The sequence below is a fragment of the Amphiura filiformis genome, unplaced genomic scaffold (genome assembly GCF_039555335.1).
Source record: "Amphiura filiformis unplaced genomic scaffold, Afil_fr2py scaffold_21, whole genome shotgun sequence".
NCBI classification, from domain to species: Eukaryota; Metazoa; Echinodermata; class Ophiuroidea; order Amphilepidida; family Amphiuridae; genus Amphiura; species Amphiura filiformis.
The window spans coordinates 262,843-268,842 of NW_027305485.1; positions in this window are offsets into that span (position 1 = coordinate 262,843).

The window sequence follows — 6,000 nt, forward strand, 5'->3', positions numbered from 1 at the left end:
TATAGATGGAATTTACAGGGGTTAATATAAAGTCTGATCATACATGGAAGGAATCGGATTATATTGCAAACAAATCCATCAGGTGCCAAAGGTTTCTTGTAAAAATGTGTGCGGTAGATGGGAACAGAAATACTGATTCCTGCAAATGGGCTATTCCAGTTGAAATCCATACACCACCTGGAAGACATAAACTTAATCTCCTCCTTGAGTGGGATATAAAGGACATGTCTTCCATAGGGGGTGATGGATTTCAACTGGAATAGCCCGTAAGTGATCAGCAGTTATAGACATGTTGTCATCATGAATGCATTAACAGAGTATGGTTTACATACAACATGGCTGTATGTGACATGTCGTGATGCATGCATAAGGTCAACTGGTCATACATGATTGGGCACTTGTACATCGCACTCAATGCAGAGCAAGTAACTCAGAACAATTATACTAATGCTTTTAGTTGTGTGCCAGTACTGATCTGGCTAGCCTTAGTGAGGCTTAGCTGAGAACATCAGTCCCTTATTACAGTGATGTAATCTCGAGTCCCATTTTTGAGAAATTGAGTTCACTTAGTGTAATTGCAATCTCAGTAGTTTCCTAGGCTGCATAGGGTGTGTGACATGAGAACAAACGGGGTAACGATTTTATCCTTGAGTGAGCATGAATTCTCTTATCTTCTGACTTTTTCATGAACTTTGGAATTCAATTTGATAATCTCACTGAAAAGTAGGCAAATTTCTTCTTTGCTTTTTATTAACAGTACAGCCGTGCCGCGCGTGAAGTATGCACACATCTTTGGATATGGTGCAAGTTATGTTACGCACAAGCGTGCATGTGAGGATTACGCAGGTAATACAGAAAGTATTACCTGCCTGTATATTAATGAGGAGTACGCAGGTAGAATTTTTATCCAAGTGGTGTTTGACCAGTGAGATTGTAGAATTCATGTCAACTAAAGGATTCATATGTCATAGGTGTGTACTTGGTATTTGTTATTGATTATTAATATTAACAGTAAATATGCAACTGTCATGAAAACATTTTACCTTGCAATGAAATTGCATCTTCAAAAAAGAATAACTACACTGCAAGTTTCCTATTGCGGTCACCTGAACCCTTACATTGTCGCCAAGGTACTTGGCTGGTACTGTGTAGCACCAGGGGAGTACCAGCGCAGTAACACTGCTGGTGGGTCCTGTGTAGTAACAACATTGGTACCAGTGTTCTGCTCTGAGATGCTTGTAAATGCAACTTTATAAACATAACTGTGAGCCCATCAGCATCCTTCTTGTTGGCCAATATCTGATAGTTTACTCCAATAATAAAAGTGGATCTTTTTCATTTTTTGATACATTACTAAGTTTTATACCAAAAAATGCTACTGCCGATCTCTTGATGTAAAAAAGGCTTTATGTGCCAGCAAGTCTTGTAGTTGAATAAATGGGCAATTCCAAGCATCATTCCGCAACGCGATGTTTGCATATGCAAATTAGGGTCGTTTGGAAAAGTTTCTTCCACCTTAATCTTTCACTTACCCAAAATCGATAGCATTATACTATTCACCTTCCTAATTGGCTGCTGCATTAAAAAGAAATCATGTGCAAAAGTCGCGTTGCGGAATGATGTTGCTTGGAATTGCCCAAATCATAAAGTTGTGGATAGTTTTGTCAGCAAATTGTGGATGAAATGAAAGTTGGTGAAAAATCCACTTGTATATAATCACGGAGAATTGGTCTTCATGTTGAATGGGTCACCATCTCATTTGTGTTGAATATGCATTCAAATCACCAGAAATTGATTACCGTATTGTTTGTAATAAACGCCCCGGGGGCGTTGCATTTTTCCAAAAGGGGGGCGTTTATTGAAGGTGTATTGTCAGTGAAAAAAACTAAAAATCGGGATAAATTTCCAGATGGTGCTCCTGTAGAAAAGAGGTATTTACGGCTATACTAATGGCGACGCCCATGGAAAATATCATTTTCGTGGTAAATGCATCAAAATTACACCCGTAAGTACATCATTAAGCAAGAATCTAGTGAAATTCTACCATAATTAGGCAATGGAATGGATGGAAGTGCGAGTCATAACAGGTTTTGTCCATGCAATTTACCGATCGTCCCTGACAAGACTGACTGACTGATGCCAGTTTTAAGCTTACTCACACGATATAGCATGGAATTTTTGTCAATTTTTCTGTAGGGGGGCGTTTATTGGAGGGGAGCGTTTATTACAAACAATACGGTAGTTGAATATGTTTTGATGGTCGTGCATGATCAAGTCCTCCTGAAAAGGGCTATTGGGGTAGTCCATTTAAAATCTACTCTACCCCTGTGGAAGATTTGGGAAATACCTTCCACTGGGGAGTATACATTTGAAATAGAATGAACACTTTACCAGCTCCGTTTAAAACTCATCCTCCCTCTGTGAAAGATTTCAGGGTGTATGAAATGCAAATGGAGCTGTGTTCAATTCATTTGAAATTCATACTCCTCCTGTGGAAGATATTTCCAAAATCTTCCACAGGGGTAGTGTGGATTTTAAATGGAATAGCCCATTTCAAAGAAAAATGCCCAGAAATTTTGCTTCTTGACAATTTGAACTGAATTGCAATCAAATATGTGTTTTTGGTTATCCACATTGCTTCCTCGTTGAAATACCACATTGAATACCAATTCGTAAAATAGTTACAAAGTTTGTGTGAGAATATCTAAGGAATTGCTATGAGCATTTTAACTATACAACCAATGACATGCAAATATTTGTACTTATTCTTTCTTGCCTAAATGTTGACATGACCAATAACATGAGAATCATAGTAAGATTGAGCTAATTTCAAGTGAATTCTGCACCCCATCCTTTTTATGAGAGGCATATCCGAATTAAGGTTAAAATGGACTTAAAACAGAAGACCAGAGTATGTATTTTTCACATTCATGAAAAAAAAAATCAGTTAAAAGTGACTGGTAGAGTGATTAAGATAAACATGTGCTCGGACAAAGCTGCAGAATCAGAGAGACTCTAAATAGTCAATATGTCATGCAAAATATTGTTTACCTGTTGTTGAAAATGGACCCAGAGGGTGGTGGACACCAAGTGTGCCTAGAGCATTTTGGTGCTAAACTATTAACAATTATCCAGCATGCACAGAGTGTGTTATCATTGATAATAATATCCATATTTGAACTTAAAATTTAAAAAAATAAATAGCATGCTTGTATTAATGATAAGTGTCAATGCAACTAGAAATCTAACTAAACTAAGTTGCCCAGTATTTCCAAAATAAATGTACAAAATGTTTACCTAAGTATAAGTGACTCAAAACATTTACTTACAGTTCCGTATATGCCTACCCTGATAATGAATGGTATTGTGGGTAATATAAGCATTGTGGGTAATATATGCATTGTGGGTAAGATTTTAATTGACAGAATTGGTGTAACAGAATATAAAGTTATTAATTAATTAAGATATATATTTGATCTGTTCATTTTAAGCCTCAATGTTTCACCCAGTGCCTTATACATTAACAGTGACAATAAGTTGTATCAATCGATGTTTAGGTATAAATAGATATAGTTAGGTAGTTTATTGTTATCCTTGCAGATGTACATGTAAGACACAACTGCAGCAACTACACTTTGATCTCGATCTATCATCTTTCACTAGAATACTATATACTAATTGCATCGACGAAAAAATATAGACCTTTCACCAATAAGCAAAGTCCAGCAAAGGGCCAATCATTACATTCTATGCATGATACCATATATTGTTTTAAAGCACAGTTTGCCATCTTTGCATAATCATACATAGGCACCATAGAGCTGATAATAAACCTCAAATACAGCTCCATTGTAGCCACAAACGGTGTGTGCATGATTTATTAGACACGGCCGTATGAATGGTCGGTCCTCATGAATATGCGAGAATTCGCAGCATAAAAAGCATGGGGACTATGCCTGATGGTGAATGGTCTGTAAATTTTTTTTTTTGTCTATGAATAATTGCCTTTCTGGTGTTGCTATGAACACTATTTGAACAACTCTTGGGTCAAAATCTAATACAGACAATGACTTTTAGTATGTCATCAAGGAATTTGTCAAAAATGTTCATTATACTTATCTTGGTTATGAACACATGTCAAAATTTACTTCGTTCAATTTTAAACCGCACAGTATAAGTTGCAAACATTTATTTATTTATTTATCATACAAAAAACTTAAATTTATTCAGCATCTAATCTGTATACTTTTCTGACCAAAGTGTAGTACCAACCCCCATCTCTGGGATCTGTTTCACAAAGATTTAGATTAATCTAGATCAGTTGAGTCTGTGTGAAATGGGTCCCATGTAGGTGCATTACAGGGATAGTTAGTGACCTGTGCTCTTTGTGTATTTCTACAGAGTTTATTAACAACAGTACATGTAAATAATATGGTTTCTTAATGCAGGCTTTTAGAAAAGTTTTAGACATCTTTAAATATCTGATATTTTCTTCTAAAATTACAGAAAAGTTATACACTTCACACAAGTTACGGTGAATTTACACCCCAGTGAATAGCGACAAGCAGTTTATTTTTGACCAATCAAATGAATTGTTGTATACAAAGCAAGAATAAAGTAAAAAGCTGATTGGTCGATTCTTAGAAGTTTGTCTGTAATGACTCAAGTGTAAATTCAGTTTTACAGTATTTTTTTTTTTTTTCTATAAAAGGTTATCTCGGCCATAGGCATAGATAAAAATCATGAAATGATGTATTCACATGAAAGTTTTAAGTAGCCAAATGATGTAGTGTTCATGTTATGTCAGCAAAGGCTTGTTATACGAGGGGGTATCAAAAAGTTTTAGAAATCGCACAGAAGTGAAAGAGCTATATCAATGAAATTTTGTCAGTGCAATCACTGGTCCTTATGTACATTATGGTCCAAAAATGGTCTCATAAGTATGTTTACTTTTTTACAGGATCTAGATGTCACTACCTGCATATGTAACCGCATAACCAGCAAAATGGAGAAAATTGAGGCATGCAGCATGATTAAGTTCCATTTTAAGGGTTACAGTGCCCAGAAAATCTGTGATGAAATAAAAATTCCTTTTGCAAAAAGCGACAGTGACAATATCACAATCACCATCGAAGATAACTTTCATTTCATCATCGATTTTCTAGGCACTGCAACCCTTCAAAAGCAGGATCTTAATAACGCTGCTTGCCTCAATTTTCTTAATCTTGCAGTTTATGCGCAGTAACTGGGGCAGCAGCTTATTGGCATCTAGTGCCACCTGTAAAAAAAGTAAACATACTTATGAGACCATTTTTGGACCATAATGTACATAAGACCAGTGATAGCACTGACAAAATTTCATTGATATAGCACTTTCGCTTCTGTGCGATTTCTAAAACTTTTTGATACCCCCTCGTACATGTACTTTATTTGCTTTCATCATGTTAGTTGCACCAAAAGCTGTTAAGGGCTATTTACATTCAGAATGGGCTATTCCATTTAAAATCCACACCACCCCCGTGGAAGATTTAACTAAAGTCTTCCACAGAGGGAGTATGAATTTTGAATAGAATAGACAATTGGGTAACTTCCATTTGAAATACTCACTCCAGTTGTGGAAGATATAGGTAAAACCATAATACAGAGGGAGTATGGGTTTCAAAATGATTAACTCTGAACAATTACATTTGAAAAACATACTCCCCCTGTGAAAGATATTTCCAAAATCTTCCACAGGGGTAGTGTGGATTTCAACTGGAATAGCCCAATGTGTGTCTCTTTTGCCATGCAGGATTTTATCCATCGGACATCACATCTGTACACTCTCTGCTACAGTTTTCTTCTCTGTACCATAGGCGTAGATCCCGGGGGAGATGGGGGGATTTATCCCCCCAATATTTGGCCAGGGGGGGATGGTCCATACAATCATCCCCCTCAATGTTGACACCTGAATATGGGTTTCTGACCAAATTAACCTCATATTTGCCCATTTTAGCCCCC